Source organism: Phyllostomus hastatus, unplaced genomic scaffold (genome assembly GCF_019186645.2).
Source record: "Phyllostomus hastatus isolate PE091 unplaced genomic scaffold, TTU_PhHast_1.1 phas_contig_29, whole genome shotgun sequence".
Taxonomy (NCBI): domain Eukaryota; kingdom Metazoa; phylum Chordata; class Mammalia; order Chiroptera; family Phyllostomidae; genus Phyllostomus; species Phyllostomus hastatus.
Genome location: NW_025333835.1, coordinates 11,632,303 through 11,658,281, shown reverse-complemented (window position 1 = coordinate 11,658,281; position 25,979 = coordinate 11,632,303). Strand labels below are relative to the sequence as shown.

Below are 25,979 nucleotides of genomic sequence, written 5' to 3'. Positions count from 1 at the left end.
CTTTCTAGAAAAAATATAATCTTCCAAAACTCAATGAAAAAGAAGCAGAAAGTCTGAACAGACCAATAACAACAAAAAGAAATTGAAGCAGTAATCAAAAAACTCCCAACACACAAAAGCCCGGGACCAGATGGTTTCACAGGAGAATTCTACAAAGCATTTAAGGAAGAGCTAACCCCTATCCTTCACAGACTATTCCAAAAAATCCAAAAAAGATGGGAGTCTCCCAAACTCTTTTTATGAGGCCAACATCATCCTAATTCCAAAACCAAATAAAGACACAACAAAGAAAGAAAACTTCAGGCCAATATCACTGATGAACATTGACGCTAAAATCCTCAACAAAATACTGGCAAACCGCATCCAACAATACATTAAAAAGATTATACACCATGACCAAGTGGGATTCATTCCAGGGATGCAAGGATGGTTCAATATTCGCAAGTCAGTAAATGTAATACATCACATAAACAAAAGCAAAGACAAAAACCACATGATCATATCAATTGATGCAGAAAAAGCATTTGATAAGGTACAGCACCCATTCATGATAAAAAACACTCGGCAAAGTGGGAATAGAGGGAGCATTCCTCAACATAATAAAGGCCATATATGAGAGACCTTCAGCCAACATCATTCTCAATGGGCAAAAAAATTAAAACCTTTTCCATTAAGATCAGGAACAAGACAAGGCTGTCCACTTTCACCACTTCTATTCAATATAGTACTGGAAGTTTTAGCCACAGCAATCAGACAAGAAAAAGAAATAAAAGGCATCCAAATCGGAAAGGAGGAAACAAAACTATCACTGTTTGCAGACGACATGATAGTATACATAGAAAATCCTATTGACTCTACCAAAAAACTGCTTGACCTAATAAATGAATTTGGCAAAACAGCGGGATACAAAGTCAATATCCAGAAATCAAAGGCATTTCTGTACACCAACAATGAAACAGCAGAAGCAGAGATCAAGGAAAAAAATCCCATTTGAAATAGCAAAAAGAAAAAATAAAATATCTAGGAATAAACCTAACCAAAGAGGTAAAAGACCTGTATTCAGAAAACTACACAACACTGAAGAAAGAAATCAAGGAAGACACAAACAAATGGAAACATATACCGTGTTCATGGATTGGAAGAATTAATATCATCAAAATGTCCATACTACCCAAAGCAATTTACACATTCAATGCAATTCCTATTAAAGTACCAATGGCATATTTCACAGACATAGAACAAACACTTCAAAAATTTATATGGAATTATAAACGACCCCGAATAGCTGCTGCAATATTGAGAAAGAAGAGTAAAGTAGGAGGGATCACAATACCCGACACTAAACTATATTACAAGGCTACTGTAATCAAAACAGCCTGGTACTGGCATAAAAACAGGCACATAGACCAATGGAACAGAACAGAGAGCCCAGAAATAAGCCCAAGTCTCTATGGTCAATTAATATTTGACAAAGGAGGCAGCAACATAAAATGGAATAAAAATAGCCTCTTCAACAAATGGTGTTGGGAGAACTGGACAGCCACGTGCAAAAAAAAATGAAACTTGAGCACCAACTTACACCATATACAAAAAATAAATTCAAGGTGGATAAAAGACTTAAATATAAAACATGACACCATTAAAGTCCTAGAGGAGAACGTAGGTAAGAAAATCTCAGATATTTCACGAAGAGACTTTTTTAATGACGTGTCCCCTAGAGCAAGGGACATAAAGGAAAGAATAAACAAATGGGACCTCATCAAAATTAAAAGCTTCTGCACAGCTAAAGAAAACAGTATGAAAATTAAAAGAGAACCAACTGTATGGGAAAACATATTTGCCAATGACACCTCAGACAAGGGTCTAATCTCCAAAATATATAGAGAACTTACACGACTGTACTCTAAGAAGACAAGGAATCCAATTAAAAAAATGGGCAAAGGACTTGAATAGACACTTCTCCAAGGAGGACATACAGAGGATCCAAAGACACATGAAACGATGTTCAATATCGCTAGCTATCAGAGAGATGCAAATTAAAACCACAATGAGATACCACTTCACACCAGACAGAATGGCCATCATAAACAAAGCAACAAACAACAAGTGTTGGAGAGGTTGTGGAGAAAAGGGGACCCTAGTGCACTGTTGGTGGGACTGCAGACTGGTACAACCACTATGGAAAGCAATATGGAACTTCCTCAGAAAACTAAAAATGGATCTGCCTTGTGACCCTGCAATTCCACTACTGGGACTCTATCCTAAGAATACTAAAACACCAATTCAAAAGAACCTATGCATCCCAATGTTCATAGCAGCACAATTTACAATAGCTAGATGCTGGAAGCAACCTAGATGCCCATCAGTAAATGAATGGATCAAAAAACTATGGTACATTTACACGATGGAATTCTATGCAGCAGAAAGAAAGAAGGAGCTCCTACCCTATGCAACAGCGTGGATGGAGCTGGAAAACATTATGCTAAGCGAAACAAGCCAGGCAGTGAAAGACAAATACCATATGATCTCACCTTTAACAGGAACCTAAATAACAAAACAAAGAAACAAGCAAAATGTAACCAAAGACACTGAAATAGAGGACAGGCTGATGGTGACCGGAGGGGAGAGAAGAGGGAATTTAAGGAGACAGTGGGAAGGGTTCACAGGAACAAACTTAAAGGACACATGGTCATAGACTAAAGGGGAGGGTGGTAATGGGAGGGAAGGGGGGGCGGGTGGGAGGGGGAACTGGATTGGGAGTAAAAAGGAGAAAACTGTATATGAACAATGATTAATAAAAAAAAATAAAATAAAAAAATAAAAAAAATAAAAACCAAAAAAGATCACACACACACAAAAAAGAATGCTCAATGAATTTAAGGGAAGAGTAGATGAACTTAGAGAGTACTTTAACAGCATAAAAGAAGGACATGGAAACCATATAAAAGAACCAGTCAAAAATGAAGGGTACACCAAATAAAATAAAGAATAATTTACAGGAAATCAACAGTAGAGTAGATGAAGCTGAGCATGAAATCAGTGATTTGGAATATAAAGAAGCAAAAAACACCCAATCAAAACAGCAAAATAATAATAATAATAATAAAAATGATAATCTTTAAAAATGAGGATAGTGCAAGGAGCCTCTTGGACAACTTCAAGTACAGCAAAATTTACATCATGGACATGCCAGAAGGAGGAAAAAAAAAGATATTGAAAATCAATTTGAAAAACTAATGACAGAAAACCTCCCTAATCTGGTGAAAAAATAGACTTACCAGTCTTTACCTGACACAGTGAGTGCCAAACAAAATGAATCCAAAGAGGCCTGCACCAATACATATCATTGTTAAAATGCAAATGTGTAATGATAATGACAGAATTTTAGGAGCAACAAGAGAAAAGCAGTTAGTTACCCACAGGTGAGTTCCCATAAGACCGTTAGCTGATCTTTCAACAGTAAGTTTGCAGACCAAAAGAGATTAGCAAGAAATATGCAAAGTGTTGAAAATATGGAATACAGACATATAACCAGGATTACTCTATCCAGCAAAAGTATCATTGATAACCAAAGACATATAAAGAGCTTCCCAGACAAGAAAAAGCTAAAGGAGTTCATCACCACCAAGCCAATATTGTAAACAATGTTAAAGGGTCTTTTTTAAGAGGAATAAGAAGAAAAAATGATAACAATATGAACAATAAAATGGCACAAAATACATATCTACTAACAATTAAATCTAAAACATACACACACAAATAGATGAACAAGCCAAAGAGATAGAGACTCACAGGTGCATAGAACACTTTGATAGTTGCCAGTGTTGGGAGGGTTGAGGGGATGGGTGAAAAAAGTGAAAAGATTTAGAAGTACAATTTGGTGGTTACAGAATAATCATGGGGATGTAAAGTACAACTTAGGGAATATAGTCAATAATATCATATTATCTATGTATAGTGTCAGATGGGTGTCTCTCTGGCACCCCCATGATGTGAATGTTGGTATGCTTGAATTTGTCCCAGAGGCTCCTTATCCTATCCTCATATTTTTGGATTCTTTTTTCTTTTTATTGTTCTGATTGGGTGTTTTCTGCTTCCTTATCTTCCAAATCTCTGATTTGATCTTCTATTTTATCTGCTTCACTGTGAATCCCTGCAACACATTCTTTATGTCAGTTAATGTATTCTTTAGTTCTGACTTACTCTTTTTATGTTTTGTATCTGTATTTTTATGTTTTTCATATCTTGGTTGAAGTTCTTACTTAGTTAATCTACTCATTCCTTAAGTTCATTGGGCATTCTTACAGGCACTGTTTTGAACTTTGCATCTTGTATATTTCATTTATTTTGTTTAGTTCCTTTTCTGGAGTTTTGTTCTATTTTTCTACTTGGGAGATTTTTTTGTATTATTATGCCTCCTTGTGCTTGTTTCTTTGTATTAGGTAGAGCTTGTACATCTCCAAGTCTTTGTTGAGTGGTGTTATGTCATAGGTATCCTGTAGGGTCCAGTGGCACAGCCTCCCCTATTACCCGAGCTGGGCATTCCACTTACGCTCCCTTCTATGTGGACTGTATACACTCTTATTTCAGTTGAGTCTTGATTACTATTGGTACCTTATTGGGATTTACTCCCAGGCTTATCTGCTTGGTGTACTGGCTCTGACTACTGTAGAGGATGAAATATGCAGGGGAAAACCCTATGGAGTAGGACTTATTTCAGTGGGGCTCTGGTGCTTGCTGAGTTAGCTCCTTGGATGTGTAGCTTTGTAAAGTGGTTGGGTGGTGCTTTAACATGGTGTGAAGCTGTCCACCAGGTGAGTTGGCTATGGGGCCCCTCAAGATATGCAGGCCAAGAGGAGCCATGACCTGTGCCGTGTCTAGGACCACCCAGAGTGAGTTGCAAAGCCATTTGCAGATGACTATTACTTGTGCTGGGCTTGGAACTGCCCATGAGAGACCAAGGTGCACGTCAGGCTTGGCTGCTGCTAGTGCCAGGATTGCAGTCAACAAGAGGTATGTGGATGATGCTTGCTTGAAAGATTTTGGGGAAGTCTGAAGCATGAGTCAAGACCTGTCATTTGTATTGATAAGACACTGTAAAAAGCTTTGCTTGGGCCTGAAAGTTGGGTGGAGTTGGGTCCTAGGGAATCACCAAGGTCAGGAGAATAGTGTTAGCCAGGTTGATGGAGACTCAGATATGGTGACCACCCACTGGTTCTGTGGGGCCCAGAAAAGGAACAGTGGCCTCTGTCATCATTTCTGTGTGTGAGAAACCTGCCCTTTCATTCTATGCTGTTGCCTTAACTACTCAGATTCTCTTTGTATATCCTTGATGTACAAGTTCTGGAACTATGAGTAAATGAGTCTGAGTAAGTCTGTATGGAGCCTTTAAAAGGAATGCCTGAGACTGCAGCAACTACCCTTCTCAATTAGCCACAATTTGAGCTGGCTTTTAGAGCCAGAAGTTGTGAGGACTTCTCTTCATAACACAGAAACCATGGGATGGGGTGCATGATGTGTGGCTGGGACCTGTTACTTCTCAGGGGATATTTCTACATCCAAGATAACTCTCCCAATTTTTATCCCAACCATGTGGGTACAGGACCAGCCTGTGCATGGCTTTGCCTCTCCCTCAATGTTGCTTCTTCTTCATAGCCTTAGTTATAGGAGTTCTGTTTCACTAGACTTAAAGTGGTTTTGAATGATGTTTGTTCATTTTCATAATTTTATTTACAAAACTTTACTTTAGCTGTAATTTTGATGTGGTTTTGGGAGGACTGGAGTACCACATTCACCTATGCCATTATCCTGACCCTCCTATCAGTCTCCTTTTTAATGAACCCGTCCAAACTGCACAACAGGTTAAGTTTCCTTCTTTAATAACACAAGCACACATACACACAAACAAAACCATACCACATACCCCTCATACTCTTTCCCCCTGTCTTTTCTTCTTCCCAGTTCTCAGACTACAAGAATTTTAATAAGAATGAGATCTTAGTAAGGCCACTTAAGAGGGAGACGTAGACCATTTGTAAGGTTCTATCCAGTCTTATTTTTCTTCTTGGTAAATGCTTTATTAAAACAAAAAATATAAGGATCTAATTAACTGATCAGATTCCCCATTTAAAACTAATAGTGCCACCATTAATTATTTGTATATAACATCAGAGTAGCTTAAACTATAATAGTAGCTTAAACATGTTTATCTTCTTGAATGAAAATTTGGTTTATATTTTGAATGGGTTGAAAGAGAGAGATATTTGAAGCATATATTGATTAAGAGGCTACATCAATAATACAGTAATATGTAAAGTAGATTTAATATGAGGTTGCTTCAGTTGAAAGGAAAAACACAATACATATGAAAAAAATTATATCTAAGGTCATTCAATAGAATTTGACATCAACAAGTTATGAAGTAGCAAAGAATAGAAAATGCTTTCATATGAGAAAGAATGTTGTACCAAATAACTAGGAGCAATTATGCTTTCAGCAGAAACAGAGGAACAAAAGGGAGTGTTTGCTTAGAGAAAGAATTATTTGTAAATTGTGTATGTTAGATTGTTGTACTTTCAAAATATTAATGTGGTATCTAGTATGTTAAACGTTTGGAAAATTCAGCTGATCATAAAGTCAGGACAACAGAAATGAACTATATAAACATTACAGTTAAAGATAATAGCAGTTTAAATTAAGGGAACATGAACAAAATAAAATAAAAATTTATGGGTTATAAAATTCAAATGAGTAAAACAATCTTCATTTTCCCAAATTTAATATTTAGATTTATTGCAATTCCTATTAAAATTTAGCAAGGCTTTTTAAAGATATAGACAAGTATATTATAAAATTTATATAATAAGATAAAAATCACAGCACTGCCAAAACTATTTTGTAAAAGAAAAATCAATTGGGAGAAATCACTCTTCCCAATCTTTAGGTTACTATATAGCTACAATCATGGAATCTGTGGTGTATTTGTGAAAGAGTAAAACACAAATCAATGGGACAGAGAAATGCATCAAGTCCACAATGAGATATCATTACATACCTATCAAAATGGCTAAAATAAAATTAAAAAATAGTGTTAACATTAAATGCTGGTGAAGATGTAGAGAAACTGGATCATGTAAAGAAGATTTAACATCAATCTTTTTCAAATTTTTGTAAAAAAAATGGAGAAAACACTTCAAAAATCAGTTTATGAAGCCCTCACTACCTTGATACCAAAGTCATTAAAAAACACAACTAGAAAAAAATCTGCAGTCCAGTGTTCCTGAGGAATACAAATGCAAAACTCCTCGACAAAATACTATCAAATTGGATGTTTTTAAATGTTCAACAGAACCTTAAAATGATCATACACCATAACTCAGTAGAACTCATCCCTGGGATACAAGGATGGCTCAATGTTAAAAAAACAAAAACAAAAACGGAATAATGTGATACCCCACATTAACAGACCAAAAGAATAAAATCACATGGTCATCTCAATAGACATAGAAAAGACATTAAAAAATATACCTTTATGATAAGAACACTCAACAAACCAGGAATAGAAGGAAACTAATGTTATACTCAATAGTGAAACTGAAGCTTTTCCTATAACATAATGGCTTGAGTGTCTATTGATAAATGAATGAATAAAGAAAATGTGATTTTATATCTCTATATCTATATCTATATTCTATAATAGAATATTATTTAGCCATAAAGAGAAAGAAATCCTTTCATATGCTACAGAATGGGTGAACCTTGAGGACATTATGCTAAGTGAAATAGGCCAGTCATATGATAAATTGAACCTGTATGAGGTATCTAAAATAGTCAAACTCATAGGAGTAGAAAGTAGAACGATGCTTACCAGGGGCTAGGGGAGGGGGAAATGAAACATTGCTCGTCAATGGATATTCAGATCCAGTAATTCGAGCTGAAAAACTGCCAGAGATTTGCTATAAAACTTGTACCAATAGGTAACAATACTGATGAGTAACACATTTAGTAGAGTAAATATCATTTTATATGTTTTCTCTACAATAAAAAGAAAATAAAAATGCATAGATACAGAAAAGTAAAATAGACACAAAAGACATTCATTTACTACAAACCAGATTAACCAAATATTAAGTGTTTTTTTTATTTTGATGATTTTTTAAAAAGACATTGTTATTGTTATTGTACTTATTGTATCTACAAAGGTAACTGTGACCTTATGAGAGGTAACTGATAATTTCTAAAAAGCAGTTATACCTATCCTTACATTCCAGAAACTTTGGAAATCAGAAAGCATAACTGTATAGCATCATTTCCTACCTTTATCCTGGCTTAAGGAAAATAGCCACCTCGAAGTTTTACAATCATTTTTTTTGGTTCTGCAAAATCCTCTTGTCTTCTAAATGGAACCCCATACTCCTCACCATTGAAGTTCAGTTGAGTAATTGTGACTGAGCAAAAATTTACTAGTAAGCCATTTTTCCTCTACCAAGAAGTTTACCTTGGGTTCATAAATATGTAAGTAATCCAGGATAAAATTTTTATCTTGAAAGACACTTTCTTGGGGCTACTACTGATACTATCTCCTGTATTAGTCAAAGTTCTATCACAAAAAAAATCTAAGAAAGATGGATTAAGATTGATTATTGAGGAGACTATATAAATAATTGTGAGCCACTTAATGTATTTTGGATTTTTTATTTGATTATATGACAAGGCTCATGATATCCACTCATTCCACTTTTCTGTGATGCTAAAACTAGTGATTTTAGGTGTTTCAGACTGATTCATCTATTATAATATTTGCTTTAAACCACCACATTGTTCATTTGTTATACAGTTCTACTTCAAACATTCAACTAATGGTTTTAGTAGCCATAGATCATAAATGTGGCCTCATTATTTCCTGAAGAGTGGCAAAATAATGATTCTGTAGTTCTATTATTCTGCATTTAATAGCTATGCTAAATTGGTAATGACCCGAACAAGAAATTTACCATACCAACTGCTTGGGTGCATCAAATATGATCAGTGAAGGAAGAGATAACAAATCCTTGATTCTCTCTTTTAATTCATCATTTTTTCTTTTTCAATATATTTCTTTTTATTTTATTTTTTATTGTTGTTCAAGTACAGTTGTCTCAATTTTCCCCCACCCACCAATCCCCCCACCCCATCCACCCTATCCTTTATTCTACTGCCCTTTGGTTTTATCTATGTGTGCTTTATACATGTCCCTTGACAACCCTTCCGCCTTTTTCCTCCATTATCCCTTCCCACCTTCCCTCTGGTTACTGTCAGTTTGTTCTTAATTTTACTTTCCCTGGTTATATTTTGCTTGCATGTTTGCTTTGTTGATTAGGTTCCACTTATTAATTCATCAATTTTTAAAATACTTAGTTGTTGCCTCAACAATTAACAATGGAGAGTGACATTATAAACTTATTGATCTTTTATATATTGTATTTCAATTCATTATCTTCATTGATTCTCTGTGTAGAAAACCTTAAACTCTATAAAATCTGTAAGAAATAATAAACATATACAGAAAAGTTTCAGGATAAAACATATCATTATACAAAAACCATTATGTTCTTATATATAAAACAGAAATATCAGAAAAAAATAAAAACAAAGACTATTCCTTTTGCAGTTGTATAAAAAAAGAATAAAAGATCTAGGAATGAACTTAACAAAGAATGTGAAGGATCTATACACTAAAAACTATAAAATATTATTAAAAGAAATTGAGGAAGACACAAAGAAACAAAAAGATATTCCATGTTTATGTATTAGAATGAACCATAGTTAAAATGGCCATATTACCCAAAGCAACATACAGATTTAATTTAATCCCCAACAAAATCTCAATGGCATTTTTAAAAAATAGAACAAAAATCAACAAACTTCTATGGAGCCAAAAAAGACAGTGCATAGTCAAAGAAATCCTGAGGGAGAAAAAAGGCAGAGGTATAACACTGACTCACTTAAAATTACACTACAAAGCAGCAATAATCAAAACACAGTAAGGGCAAATAAACAGTTACACAAGTCAAGGAACAGAACTGAGAGCCCAGAAAAAAAAATCTGTCTATCTATCTATCTGTCTATCTATCTATAGATATGTACAAGGTCTGTTCAGAATGTTTCCAGCCATGTAATATGAAAAATAGAGACATTTAGTGAAAAATACAAGACATGTTGTACAAAGAACAATGATGCTTCAATCCCCTTCAATGTAGGTACCTTGGGACCTCACACAGTTCTCCCAATCATCATTAGCTGCCCTGTCACATTTTCCTGAATCTTATCAACAGTCTGAAATTGTTTCCCTTTCAAAGGTTATTCTAGTTTTGGGAAAAGCCAGAAGTCATACAGCATCAAATCTGGGCTGTAGTGGGGCTGAGTCACTTGGGTGATTTGATGCTTCACCAAAACACACTGCATGAGAGTTGATGTGTGAGTGGGTGCCTTGTCGTGATGAAGCTGCCCATCACCAGTTGCCCATAGTTGTGGCCTTCTGAAGCATCCAAATAGTTTCCACAGAGCAATGTTCAAGCTTAATGCAAAATTTGATGCAGATTCATTGCTCTACTCTCTCAGTTATTTTGAATGTGACAGCCACACAGTACACATGCTCACTCAACCCTATCTACCACCCACCTTTGACTACTACAGTGAAGTAGACATTGTTCACACATGCGCATTCTAGTCCTCTCTCCTTGACTGCCAGGTTACATAGATGTTGCACAAATCCTTCTCATTATATTAACAATGGCTGGACTTTTCCAGGCTGACCCTTGTATACTTATACTTGTATCTATATCTCATATACATATGTGCATATTATATATGTGTGTGTAATTATGTATAAATAAATACACACACACACACACACACACACACACACATATATATATACACACACACAAATAATTTTTGGTAATGAGACCAAAAAAAGTATACAGTGGAGAAAGAAAACTCTCTTCAATAAATAGTGCTGGGAAAAATGGAAAGTCACATGCAAAAGAATACAAACTAGACTGCTGTTTGCCCTCATATACAAAACTTAACCCCAAATGGATCAAAGACCTGAAACAATAAATTTCATAGAAGAAAACATAGGTACTAAACTTATGGACCTTGGTCTTAGAAAAGATTTTATGGTAAGAGAATTAGCCCTGGTAGTATGGCTAGGCTGGCTAGAGTATCATCTGGTAACTGAAAAGCTGCAGATTTTTTCCTGGTCAGGAAACATACTAGGTTGTGTTTGATCCCTGGTCCAGGCATGTACAATCCCTGGTCCAGGCACCAGGTGAGAATGGAAGGCATCAATTAACACTTTTCTCTCACATCCATGTTTCTTTCTCTCCCTTCCTCTCTCTCTAAAAGCAATGGGATAATGTGCTTGGGTGATGATGTAAAAATTATAAAAAATTGAAAAACCATCCTCCTGTGAGGAAAAAAAAGGCAAGGGAATTAAAAACAGAAACAAATGAGTCATACTACATCAAACTAAAAAGCTGTTTCCCAGCAAACAATATAATCAGCAAAATAAAAAGTAAGCAATTGAATGGGAGAAGATATTTGCAAACAATACCTCTGTAAGTGGTTAATATCCAAATTATTTAAAAAATTCATACAACTCAACAAGAGAAATACAATCCAATTATAAAGTTAGGCAGAGAACCCAAATGGACACTTCTCTTAAGAAGACATACAAATGGTCAACAGATGTATGAAAAGATGATCAACTACAATAACTCTTAGGGAAATCCAGATCAAAACCATAATGAGATACCACCTTTTTCCTGTTAAAATGGCTATTATCAGCAAGACAAGAAACAACAACTCTTGGAAAGGTTGTGGAGAAAAAGGAACCAAATGTCACCCCAATAAATTTTATAAAATTCTAATCTTATGGACTATACTTTCTACTTAAGTCATTTTAATTACCTGAGCAATTATTTTGTCCTAAATTCAAAAATTTTAAATTTAGAGGTTTAGCTTACATTTCTATCACCATCCTCTATATTTTTTCTCTCTCTATTGGTAAACACTTTTAAATTTATTTTTCATTTTTATTTTATTGTTCATAATTAAAATATATTATATATACACATACTCATACATATATACTACACAATTTATTAGACATGATTTCTACTATATATATACATATATATTCTGTTGAAACTTGATCTTTTTTTAACATAAATTCTTCACACACCCATTCCCACACTTAGAAATTTTTATAGTAACTATTCGTAGAAAAGAGCCACTAAAATTACTGGAGGCATAACATCAAAAATCTCTGATCTCATTAACTTATATTTATAAAGGAACTAAGCAGAAAATTTTTACACATTATTATTTTTCCATTTTTAATACTTAATTTTAGAAAAGTTCTAGATTTATAGAAAGAGTGAGAAGACAGTACAAAGAGTACCCATATAACCTAAATCCACGTTCTTCCATTATTTACGTCTTACTTTAGTGTGATATTTTGGTACAATTAAAAAACAAATGCTGATACATTATTTTAACAAAATTCATACTTTATTCATATTCCCTTAGTTTTTATTTACTGTCATTTTTCTGTTCTAGAATCACATCTATCACATTACACTTATTTATCACTTCCTATTAGGCCTCTCTTCACTGTAATAATTTCTCAGATTTCCCTTGTTTTCATTGACTTTGAGAGTTTTGAGGAGTAAATCTATCTACCAAAAAAAAGCTGTTTGCATCAGGAACATGTAATTAAATGCTTCTGATGGCATCTATAGAAAATATAACTTAAAATAATTACTCTTTAGTTTAAATCATCTAATTTATTATATAATTTATATTATAAATATAATAATTATTAGATTTTAAGTCATTGAGGACTCCATCTTTTGTACCAGAAATCTTGGAATTCTAGAGTATCTGAATAGTTTTAAGTGTGTGTTTTATTTTTTCTCTTTTCTTAACATATACTTTATTGATTATTCTGTTACAGTTGTCCCATTTTCTCCTCTTCACTCCCCTTCACTCTGTACACCTCCTCCCACCCACATTCCCCCCTTTTAGTTCATGTCCATGTGTCATACATATAAGTTCTTTGGCTTCTACATTTCCCATACTATTCTTACCCTCTCCCTGTCTATTTTCTACCTACCATCTATGCTACTTATTCTCTGTACCTTTTCCCCCTCTATCTTCCCACCAATCCCCTGTTGCTAACCCTCCATGTGATCTCCATTTCTGTGGTTCTGTTCCTGTTCTAGTTGTTTGCTTAGTTTGTTTTTGTTTTTGTTCTAGGTGTGGTTGTTAATTACTGTGAGTTTGTTGTCATTTTACTGTACATGTTTTTTATCTTCTTTTTCTTAGATAAGTCCCATTAACATTTCATATAATAAGGGCTTGGTGATGATGAACTCCTTTAACTTGACCTTATCTGAGTGTGTGTGTTTTAAAATAAAAATATATTTTTGTTCAATATAGATGAATATAACATAGTAGTTAAACTATATATATGCATATATATAGTCTTATGTGTATATATGTGTGTATATATATCCTGTCCAGAAGGTATCCAGCCATGTAATATATGTAATATTACAAATAGAGATATTTATTGAAGAAGATACAAGAAACATTGTACACAGGTAATGATACTACAGTCCCCTTAAAAATAACCACCTTTGGGACCTCACATAGTTCTCCCAATCACCATCAGCTGTTCTTCATATTCTCCTTAATCTCATCAACAGTCTGAAATCTCTTCTCTTTCAAGGTGATTTTAGTTTTGAGAAAAGCCAGAAATCCCAAGGTGTCAAATCTGAGCAGTAGGAGGGCTGAGTCACCTGGGTGATGTGATGTTTCGCCAAAAAACTCTGACAAGAGTCGATTCATGAGAAGGTGCATCGTCATAATGAAGCTGCCAATCACTAGTTGCCCATTGCTGTGACCTTCTGAATCATGTGAAGAGTTTCCACAGAGGAATATTGAAACTTAATGAAAAATTTGATACAGATCTGTTGCTCTACTTGCTCAGTTGTTTTGAATGTGACAGCCACACAGTACACATGCTCACTCAAGTACATCTACCACCGCCCCGCCCCCCACTGTCAGCTGTCTAGTACAGTGAAGTCATAATTGTTCACACATATGCATTCCAGTCCTCTCTCCTTGGCTGCCAGGTTATATCAGTGTTGTGCAAACTGTTCTCATTATATTAACAATGGCTGGACTTTTTCTGGACAGACCTCGGGTATGTATGTATGTATGTATATATGTGTGTGTGTGTGTGTATAAGCTCAGTTAAAAAAGAAAGAATTGTCTGTAATATCTTTTTATATGTTTACAAGACCACTAGTATCATTTAATCCAGTATCATTAAAACATCTTCCTATTTTATAAGATGTATGTAGTGCACATCCATTTACCACTTTAATAATAGACATGTAATGATCGTGATGTCCTATTTCAGATAATTCTTTGTAAGTTGTCAAATATTCTGAAAAGTCACAACCTGGAGAAGTGACCTAGTGACTCTTTGGCTTGCTTTGCACTTCACTGATTTAGACACAGGTTTACTAGAAGTTGTAAGTGGCTCCTCTGATGACAATGAGGAACACTTTTCTTACTGCTTTGACTCTCCTTGTGGATTGAAAAATTCTGTGAAATATGGTAGTATGCTGACGTGAAATTGGCTAATCTGGGGGAGTGTGAGCTAATGACTTACTAAACACTACAGGATAGCAGTAGAATCATATTTTTTTTTGGTCTCAATTCTTTACTGCTTCATTTTATCCTCTTTTGGAAAGGTTCTTAATCTTTTCAGCTCAATCAACAAAATAAGAACTATATTTACCTGACATATGATACATGACTTGGTTGTAATAGGCCACTTTTGATGGGAAGAGACAGTAGCCATTTGTTAAATGATACCCTTGGCTCCCGGAAAAGTTAATAAAGTTTCCCCAAAGCACTTAACCTACTTCAAATGAATCATTTGTACACTAGGAAAAGCTGTCTCAATGATTATCAGCAATAGACCTAACACTTTATAAAATAGATAAAGGATGCCAAATTATTTGATTAACTATCAAAAATCTCCACAAGAAAATTTTATGACAGACTGGTCATAAAATTTTAAATAATTGGATTCTGAACAAGGTACAGAATGTACCAACAAGGTAACAACATTTTTTTTTCCGCAAAGGAACATCTTAATAGTGAATGTTTTTTATAAGACTTTAAGGCTGCAAAGTAACTTTTGCTTCTAAATATTTAAGCTATAGTTACTAATTAGTTTTTACTTCTTTCTTCTTTTGTGTAAGTATGTTCTTTAATCCCCATTGTCCCAGGAGAAATCTAAAATGCCAAAATATTTTTCCCCAAAGGCTTATTTTCATCAATAATACCATTAGAGATAAAACTCACAAATTTAGTAACTTGCTTACTTGTTCTTAGGATGTAATTATATATAAAGAAATTCACACAGACAGAATGCACATAAGATAATACATACAGATATTTGCCCCTTCCTTCCTTCCTTCCTTCCTTCCTTCTTTCCTTCCTTCCTTTCTTTCTTCCTTCCTTCCTTCCTTCCTTCCTTCCTTCCTTCCTTCCTTCCTTCCTTCCTTCCCTCCTTCCTTCCTTCTTCTTTCCTTTTTTCCTTCCTTCCATTTACTTATATCTATCTTTACTATATGTATTATATTGCAGATACGGTATGGCAATGCCTAGTAAATACTAGTGTGTGCTCTTTAAAGTAAATTGTCGATTTTTAGATATCAAGAAGTTGATATCATTTGCAATAAGTCAGATGTGTTTCTTGCTTGGTTATGGAAAGATAGAGAGTAATGCACTGGAACAAAAAGCTCTGCCATTCAACTAAATCAAACACTGAGGAAAATGTGACTGGTCGGAGCAAGGCTACATTAGAAACCACTTTAAATTCCAAATGATAAATGTGAGAACTGCTTGATATAGTAATTGTTTACATTTCTCAATTTCCATTTCCCTTTTTACTATTAAGGGAAAAAGCAGTTCAAAAACAGAAAAATAATCATTTTGATGCTTTTCAGTTCGTAATTCACACACATATACATGATCTTATTTAACTTCATAACATTCTACAAAGTAGAGAAAGCAGACATTATTATTCCCATTAGCAGATGAGAAAACCATATTTTGGATATTTTAAATTATCTGAAGACACACAAATAGTAAGAATGTGTTAGAATAGTGTGAACAACATCTTTGGCCTCAATTATTATCCTGTTATACATATTGCTGACATTACTGCAAACATATGAGTTTAATGACAAAATATTTTGACTTAAATGTAAAAGTACAGTTTTCTTAAGCATTTACAAAAGCATATCAACTATAACTATTTTTTATCAAGAGTAATGTCATATTGCATACCTCATCTCTTCTTCAACAACAAAATATTTAAACAATTTGACTATAAATTAACATAATTGTAATTTAGTAATAATATTTCATAATTAATTTTAAAAATCTAAATCACAGACTATAACTACATAGCATTTTCTCCTTTCTAGATATGAAGCAAAAATGTGTGAGCTGGGAAAAAATGCCTCTACTTTTAATACTGTGTTAAAATATGCTTCTTTATTTCTTTACAATACTTAATGCTATATTACTTTCATAAATATATTTAGAAAATGCTATTGTCTTTTTTTACAAGGCACAGAGAAATTATGTATCTTTCCTAAATATCAAAATTTTTTTAATAACCATTACTCATGTTTTAAAATTTACTTTGAATCTTCCTTAAGATACAAGTATAATTCATGTTAGGTAAAAACACATCATAGGTAGCAACAACTAAACACATATACACCCACCTAGACAAAGAAGCACTGTATTTTTTTGTTTTCTTTTTAACAAACAACTTTTTAGAATATATTTGCAAAAACATTTCAAAGTTATGAAATACATAAAGTTTCCAAGCACTTAAAACACAGTTTCATTATTATTAATATCTTGCATAAGTAGGCTACATTTGCCACAGTTCATGAATTTATATTGATAAATTGTTATTAACTAGAATATATATTTTCAAATTTCCTTAGTTACCTATTGCCAATCTTCAATTCTAGTATCCTACCTAGGATACTATTTTACATTTATTCTTTATGTCTACTACTATGATAATTTTGACTCCTCCCTTAGCACACTGTGTATTTCTCTTCACAATCAAATATAGAACCACTATACATACCACTATACATACCACTATATATATTTATTTGACCAGAAATTATATCACATCTAGCAAAGTGATGTGCCAAATTATTTCAGTAGCTATAAACTTTCATCTTGGCTCTATTATGTTGTTATTATTTGTTGGTGTAATACTGAGAAATGAATAATGTCTAGCACTATTGTAACATACTTGCTTCACTAGAAGGTAGATCATTACATTTATGAACAAGTGTGTTCTTGGATGTTGACATGAGGGAAAATCATAAGTAAAGAATATTTAGCCCTTTTCTGGTTTCTGTGGCAGGAGGAATCATGAGCAGCAAAATCCCTGAGACACCTTCTAACAGGTGGTGCACTATGTCCTGCATGGGAACCAGCACACGTGTAGAAGTTTTTGGAGATGATGGAGTTGCAGGTGAGCTTGAAAAACTATGACCTACAGAAGAACAAACACTTCTCAGGCACTGTCAGGCTTAATTCCACTCCCTGCCTCAAGTTTGGCTCTAGGGGGCCAGCAGCTTTATGATGAGGCCAGTAGATATCCCCACATGGACACTGAGGCACTGAAGAAACTCAACAAGAATAAGAAACCAATCAAGAAGCTGACCAAGAAGTATGATGCATTTTTGGCTTTAGAGTCTCTGATCAAGCAGGTTCCACAAATCCTGGGTCTGGGCCTGAATAAGGCTGGCAAGATCCCTTCCTTGTTGACTCAAAATGAGAACATGGTGGCCAAAATCAATGAAGTGAAACACACAATCAAATTCCAGATGAAGGAGGTGCTACTGTGTCTGGCAGCGGCTGGAGGCCGAATGAAAATGACACACCATGAACTTGTGTTTAACATCCACTTAGCTGTCAGTTCCCTGGTGTCATTGTTGAAAAATGAAGGAAAGAACTTCCAGGCTTTGTACATCAAGAGTACCATGGGCAAGCTCCAATGCCTGTACTGAGGCACAGATTAATAAACCATACCACTACCATTAAATATAATAATAAAATATTTATTATTCTACATGTCAATTGTTATATTATAGGAGCTGCAACATATTTCATAAGCATATTTTTGAAAAGTAATATTTTTTATAAAATTAAAGATTAAATTTTAACTTCTCAGATTATTTTTAAGCAATTTTCCAAATTTAGTCCAGGTAATTGTTCTGCCTCCAATAATGAAGACCTTTTTAGTAGTATTTTGCTTTTGTCAAGAACTAATCTCTCTTGCTAAAAAAGCATTGAAAATTGCCCACTTTTTTTCATTTAACTCTGTTATTTGTTTCTTAACTTGTCATCTTGGCTTACCTATAAGCCAAAGATTGCTTTGTTCATGTGAATCTTAATGACTCAAATGAATGTGTAACATGTCTTATCTATCTTGAGTGGACATCAGACTAGTAGTACATAGTTCTCTTTTTTGAAAAAAATCATATCTTTTTGCTTTAAAACTCTTTTATTGAATTATAATATTTTAATAAATTTGAAATGAAAAGCAGAATTGTGGAATGATAAATAATATAACCAAATCCTTAAATGCTGTGTGGTAATTTTACACAATAGATTCTATATAATCAGCTTGATAGAACTTTGAAAAATTCTATTTTATAATGGAATAGAACTATTCTAAAAGTTCTTATTTCATAATGGAATGCTACTCAGCAGAAAGAGAAAAGGAACTCTTACCCTTTGTGACAGCATGGATGGATCTGGAGAGCATTATGCTAAGTGAAATAAGCCAGATAGTGAAAGACATTTACCATATGATCTCACCTGTAAGTAGAGACTAATCAACAAAACAAACAAGCAAGCAAAATATAACCAGAGACATTGAAATTAAGACAAATTGATAGTATCAGAGGGCAGGTGGGAGGGGATAATGAGGGAAAAGGGGAAAGGGTTGTCAAGGAACATGTATAAAGGATACTTGGAGAAAGCCAAAGGGTGTAGAACCAAGAGTGGGAGGTGTGCATGGCTGAGGTTGGGGAGGAGTGGTGGGGAGAAAAGAGAGACAACTGTACTTGAACAACAATAGAAAAAAAGAAAAATAAATCAAAGGTTCCAGTGAAGATGATTATATAGGTAAATGTGGCACTCAAAGCCTCCCACAACATCATCAAAATTACAGCTATACTACAGAACAACCATCATTCAGTATCACCTGCAATCTAGTTGAACGGAAGTCCTATAACTAAGAATACAAAAAAGAAGCCACAATGAAACTGGTAAGAGGGGTGGAGGCACTGCATGTGGTGGTCCCACACCAATTTGTGGTAGATACAAACCAAGACAGGTAACTTGTCTGTGGAGGTCCCCTGAGGATTGAAGGGTCCCAAGCCCACTTCAGGCCTCCAGACCAGGGTTCAAGTATTAGGAAGAGAAGTCTCCATAAATTCTGGCTGTAAAAATTATCACAATTTTTGTTGAGTGAAAGGCAGTACTATTGGAGATTCAGGCATTCTTCTTAAAAGATCCACATAGACCTACTCACTCTGAGTTCCCGAGTCAGGCCAGCAGCTCAAAAGGCGTGAGGTCCATATGGAGAGAATGAAATTGTCTTGCATCAGGATGAGAGCTAGAGGAGAAACTTCCTCCCAGACAAAAGTGCTGATGGAGGCCATTGTTCCTTTCCTGAGCTCTTCCCCCACAAAGCCAGCAGACTGGCACCATATCTGAATCTCCATTAATCTGGCTAATGCTGTTCTCTCCACTCTGGCGATTTTCTGAGACCCTGCCTCAATCAACTGGCAGGTCTACCCAAACTGTTTCCAGTGGTTTTACCATATAAATGGCTGGTCTTGGTTTATGATTCAGACTTTCCTAAAATCTCCCAAACAAGAAGCATCTGTCCTAAGCATGCCTCATACCCCTGGCTATGTATCTGCAAAGCCAGCACCAGTGGTAGCTGACCTTGGTTTGCAGCTTGGTCTAGCCTGGGAACCTCCAAGCCTATCACAAGTAGAAGTTATCTCCAGATTTCTTAGTAATTCATGCCAGGTGGCCTCAGACAGAACATAGGTAGTAGCTGACCTTGGCCTGGACCTCCCTAGAAGCCCTAGAGCCAGCTCATCTGATGGATGGCTTCAGATCTTATCAAAGCACCACCAAACCACCTCCACAATTGACATATTCGAGGGGTTGACTCAGCAGACACCATAGCCCCAGCTCTGGTGACCAGGGAGGCTATGCCACTGGACCCTACAGAACACCTACTACATAAGTGACTCTACCAAGCCTGGGAGACACAGCATCTCCACCTACTACGTAGAAACAAACACAGAGAGGCTGCAAAAATGAGAAGGCCAAAGAACATGTCTCAAATGAAAGAACAGAACAAAATCTATTAAAAAGCCTGAACAAAATGGAGACAATGATCGGATACAGAGTTCAAACACTATTTATAAGGACATTCAATGAACTTAGGGAAAGAGTAGATGAACTTAGTGATAAATTTAACCCCCCAAAATAGGAAACATAAACATGGAGACAGAAAACACAGAAAAAAGAACCAGACAGAAATGAAGGATACATTATCTGAAATGAAGAATGCATTATAAGGATTCAACAGTGGAATGCATGACACAGAGGATCAAATCAGAGGTTTGGAAACTAAAGAAGCAGGAAACACCCATCAGAACAGTAAAAAGAAAAAGAATCATAAAAGTGAGGATAGGCTCTGGCTGGTGTAGCTCAGTGTATTGAGCTCGGGCCTGACAACCAAAGGGTCACCAGTTTGATTCCCAGTCAGGGCACATGCCTGGGTTGCAGGCCAGATCCCTGGGAGGGGGCACATGAGAGACAACCACACATTGATGTTTCTCTCTTAACATAAGATATTATGTTGCTCTTAACATATTGCTCTTGTCTTTTCACTGGATGTAATTTTGTCAAAGTTCCCAATATCCTCCATGTCACTAAATCAAAAACTGAGTTCAGAATTTTTATTTGACTTATCAGCATCTTTTGAGCTAACTGCTTACACCCTTTCTCCTTGAGACACTGTCTTTGCTTCCAAGACAGTACAACTTGTTTTCCTATAAAATGCTCTTTATTTTTGCTCTCAGCACTGATGTTTTTCTCAACATCCTTAACTCTTAATTCTTTAGTGAGCTAGAGCTCAGTCTGTGGATGTATTTCATTCTTGCCTGGCTTCATTAGGATCACATCCAGTTTGATGGCTTTAATACTAGTTACATGATGATTAGTTACCATGAGAGTCAGGTAGTGGGGCTAATGGACACAGGCTCTCACTATACATTACTAGATTTTTGTCCTTGAAAGAAATACTTATCTTCTCTATGTCCCAATTGTCTCACTGTACAGTGTTGATAATAATACTGCCTCTATCTCATAACATTTTGTATGAAATAAATAAATGGATAATAAAAACAGCTTCTTACACATAGTAAGTGCAATATATGCATTAATTCATACTATTATTTTAGTTTTGGGGCAATTCTCATGAAACTGCAGACTAGTGTATTTAGTTGCTTTTTGAATACCTTCACTTGGTTGTTTTGTAAAGACTACAAACTTAGGTTATACAAAATACCCCTTATTGCCTCAAGCCTTTCCTCACAGCCTTCCCCTTCTAAGTAAAGGCAAATTCTCTTTTTTCACATGAACAAATGTTTCTCTCACATTCCAAACCTGATATGTTGTGGAGAACAAGACCAATAACATGACATTGGTCCAATCAAGATAGCATAAAGTATATCAAACAAAGTGGAGTCACTTACTTATATAACTTATGTCAACCAAAATGGCTATTAGTCAGCCATGACACTTTTGTTCAGGAGGGAAACTACCTAAGTCAGAACAGACACATCTGGCAAGGTGATACACCAATCTGTCCATGTTGTCAGAGACACACTTAAGATACCTGCACATGTGATCAGAACAGCTATGTCTGCAGAGCAGGCCCACCCACAGATAGGCTTCTGGGGAAATTCCACACTTGCCAGTAGGAGTGTCAAGCAGAACATGTATGTACCATCAACAGGCTCCTGGGAAAGTTCCATACTTGGCATGAAGGGTACAAAGACATTTATCAAAAGATCCAGAAGGGTGGAGTCCTCAACTTTCAAGGTATAGCTAAGGCAGGTTCCAGACCACTGCTGAGACAGCTGAGCTCCACACACCAGAGTGCTGTTCTCTGCCGCACTGATCTCTCTTGGCATCGGCCACTGGAGGCTCTGCTCTGCTGGACTGAGGACTTTGTCTGCCCTGCTGCCCACCTGGCTCCAGAGATCCTTCCTTGCAGGATGCTGACAACTCCCTTGCCCACTGTGCTGTCTCCTAGACCTGCAGACTGAGCCTTTGGGACTTGGGTTCATTATCCCTCAGTGATTGCTGCATGTGTGTGTCATAATTTTCTTAGGTTGTTAGAGTGTGAGTGGGATATTAATGAATATTAATGTTCTACTTTGAGTGAACCTGAATTCAATAAAAGCTGAATGAATAGCAGAGTTACCTTGTGTGACTCTTGTCTATTTGTTGAGACAGGGCTGCTCAACTGGCAACTAGCTGAGCAGTTGTCCAGCTGACTTATAGGAAAGACTATATCACGAACATATGCTCATGACATATGTCAGAAAATCCTTTGGACTTTGCCTTCAAAATGAGTCAATAATCTGACCATTTCTCTCCACCTCCAGTGTCACTACTCTAGTTGGAGTGATCACCATTGCCTATATGTATTCTTGCTCCTCACTGATCACTCTGCTTCTGTTCCTGGTCCTCTTTATGTTTCCACACAGAAGCCAGAGTGATGCAGAATACATACAATTTCTGCTTAAAACACTCTTAGAACTTTTCAACTCAAAAAAACTAAACTCAAGATTGCAGAGAATATACCAACACATGCCTGACCTCTCTGATTCTGGGACTTTCCCCTGGCTCTCTCCTCTCCCCTCACGAGTCTCATTCCTATTCCTGAAACACTCATCTTAGATCTTTGTTCTGACTCAGTAATTTTTTCCTGTTGGTTTCTCTGTCGGCAATGCTTTCTCCAAAGACATTCTGACATGGCCTGACTTCTTCATAATCTTCAATTCTTTAGTCAGAAATCAACTTAGTGAAAAGACTTTTCCTCATCACACTATTTAACATTGAATTCCCTCCCTCTACCACCTTTGCACATCTATCTCTATTACCTGTTTTATGATAATGGAGATCAAAGTTCACCTTTAGCATTCCATATATTTTCCTGATTTTTCTCATCTATGTTATAACTCTTACTAGAATGTAAATTCTATGGAAACTCAAATTTTCTCCCACTGTTAATCCTCAGTATGAGATTAATGCCTGGTACAAATCAGACATTCGTAAATATTAACTGAACAAATCAATGAATTAAATAGGTCATTGATTGCATATTATACTTTTTGAAAGCCACTATATATATGAAAGGCAGTTGTTCAGAATAAATCAAAATAAGGTAGTTAAAAGCATTTGCTCACATTCATATTTAATCAATTAAACTGAGAGAGGAAACTAAAGACATGCTTTCTTTCTACACAGATACATATATACAAAAAATTATATATACATTCTAAATGTATCTGTATTTATTACAGTTGTTTCTAATAGAAAATTCTAAAATACTGCAAAAATAGCTTGAAAAACAAAACCATTAAAAAACAATTCTTTCATCCAGAAGTAACTTGTAATTTTAGTAGATAATTCCAATATTGTCTGTATATTTTAGGGAAACTTGAGTTTTTTATGAATGTGTAAATCCTCATTATAACTGAACAATATGTTTCCATATTGGTTAAACTTGTGCTAGATATGTACTACAAATTATTTTATATTTATCTATTGTTTACACAAAGAAATATATTTTATTACCTTCTTGAATTAGATGAGGCCAAGAGATTAACTCTGGCCAATGAAATGTGAGCAGGAAAAATGTGCTTTATATCCATGATAAAGAAAATAAATGACTCCCTGGCTGGTGTGGCTCAGTGGATCAAGTGCCTGCCTGAGAACCAAAGGGTCACTGGTTGGATTCCCAGTCAGAATGCATGCCTGGGTTGTAGGCCAGGTCTCCAGTAGGGGGCACATCAGAGTCAACCACAGAATGATGTTTCTCTCTTTCTCTTTCTCCCTCTCTTCCCCTATATCTAAAAATAAATAAAATAAAATAAATTTTTAAAAATAGAAAGAAAAAAATGCCTTTCAAATTCTTCTCATTTGTGCTTTGTGGAGTGATGAAACCATTGGAAAAGAATCCTGGATTTTTGAGTCTGCCTATGGTTTCCAGACTGCTATGGATTCTGTGTGAGTGAGAAATAAACATTTTTTTTAGTTTATTAATATATATAGCTTGCTGGTTATTTTTTTGCTTAGTTTATTTCTTTTTAATCAATACACCCATAATGACATTTTCTTCATTTTTTACTTATTTTTCTACATAATTATTTTAATTTTCATGTATCATTCACTCATAAATGTGCTAAATTCTAAATGTTAATAAGGTGATGAAGACAAATGATGAGATTTAATTGCTGAAATACTTTATTTCTGGTTTGCTTAACATTTTGTTCTTACTCTAGAAAAGTTGTTAGCTCCCTTATTCCCATTCTGATTTATGGCCTTTGATATGAAAGCACATTTTGGACTCTCAAGGTAGGATGTAAAATATTTATTCTGTATTTTTATATGACAGTACTTAGAGATCTCCTTGGATATGAAATTGTAATCATACTCTTTCCCAGCTGAAGGAATATAAAATACTAATACGGAATAGCTGTTATTAATGGCCCCTGTGATCCACCTGCAGAGGAGAATTTTGGCTTGGCCCCATCAGTTTGTTCCACTCTCTTAAATTTGACCCAGATCTTTTCTTGAGAAACAAGTTATTCTAGCATGGAAGTACAGAAAAAGCAGAAAGAAAGATGGAAAAAGCCAAAGAGACATGCTAGACCAGGGCTTGACCAGTGGTTTTTCAAGGATGCATAGTATCACAAGTGTTAGCATAACTGTCCCTGCTTCCTAAAAGAAGTAATTGAGAAAGAAAAGGTTGTCTATATCTCTATGAAAATGTTTTTGTATCTCTGTCTCCCACTTATAGAATTTGATTAGTTTGAATATATAGTCACTAAGAAATTAATTAATATTTTGGGACTGTGGCATTTTGATCAAGATACAGAGTTGAGATTTGGTTATATTCCATAATATGTAAGAGTCCCTTGCTCTTTCTTTTCCATTCATGGCTCAAACAATTTTTATGACTTATGCTTTGTTTCACTTATCTTGTTTAAAACATCTTTACAAATACATTGCAATTTACTCATATTTACCTCAATTTTATTTTTCTCAAACTTACATTTTCTATTTCTATTATATCCATACATACAAATGAATCATCTAACCTAGAATTCTAAGAATCATTGTCAGAATGTAGTCATTCTGACAACTTTATTTGATACTATGCCTAATGATATAGTGAAAATGAGCTGCTTTGAATTTTATTAAATGACACAGTTGCAGCTTTATAGTTGTGATTCTGTTCTCTGGACAGAAAATAAAATTCCCCATTACTAAATGTAATTATGAAAAATTAAAACAAATTAATTTTGCTTTGATAATTTAATACTGGTTTTCATCAAATAAAAATATGATACTACCAGCAATCATAAAGATGTAAACCATTTTTGTCTTCACAATATCTCTTGGAGACAGTTAAAAGATATCTTAGTGAAAATACAACTTATCTTGCATCTTCATTTTATAGCCTAAAGGGAGAAGTTGAC

The 25,979-nt window shown here is 35.0% G+C and overlaps 1 pseudogene; it reads left to right on the top strand.

The window, feature by feature from the left end:
- The first annotated feature begins 4,861 nt into the window (after positions 1 to 4,861).
- On the top strand, positions 4,862 to 18,179 carry LOC123818691 (annotated as a pseudogene).
- The last annotated feature ends 7,800 nt before the right edge of the window (positions 18,180 to 25,979 follow it).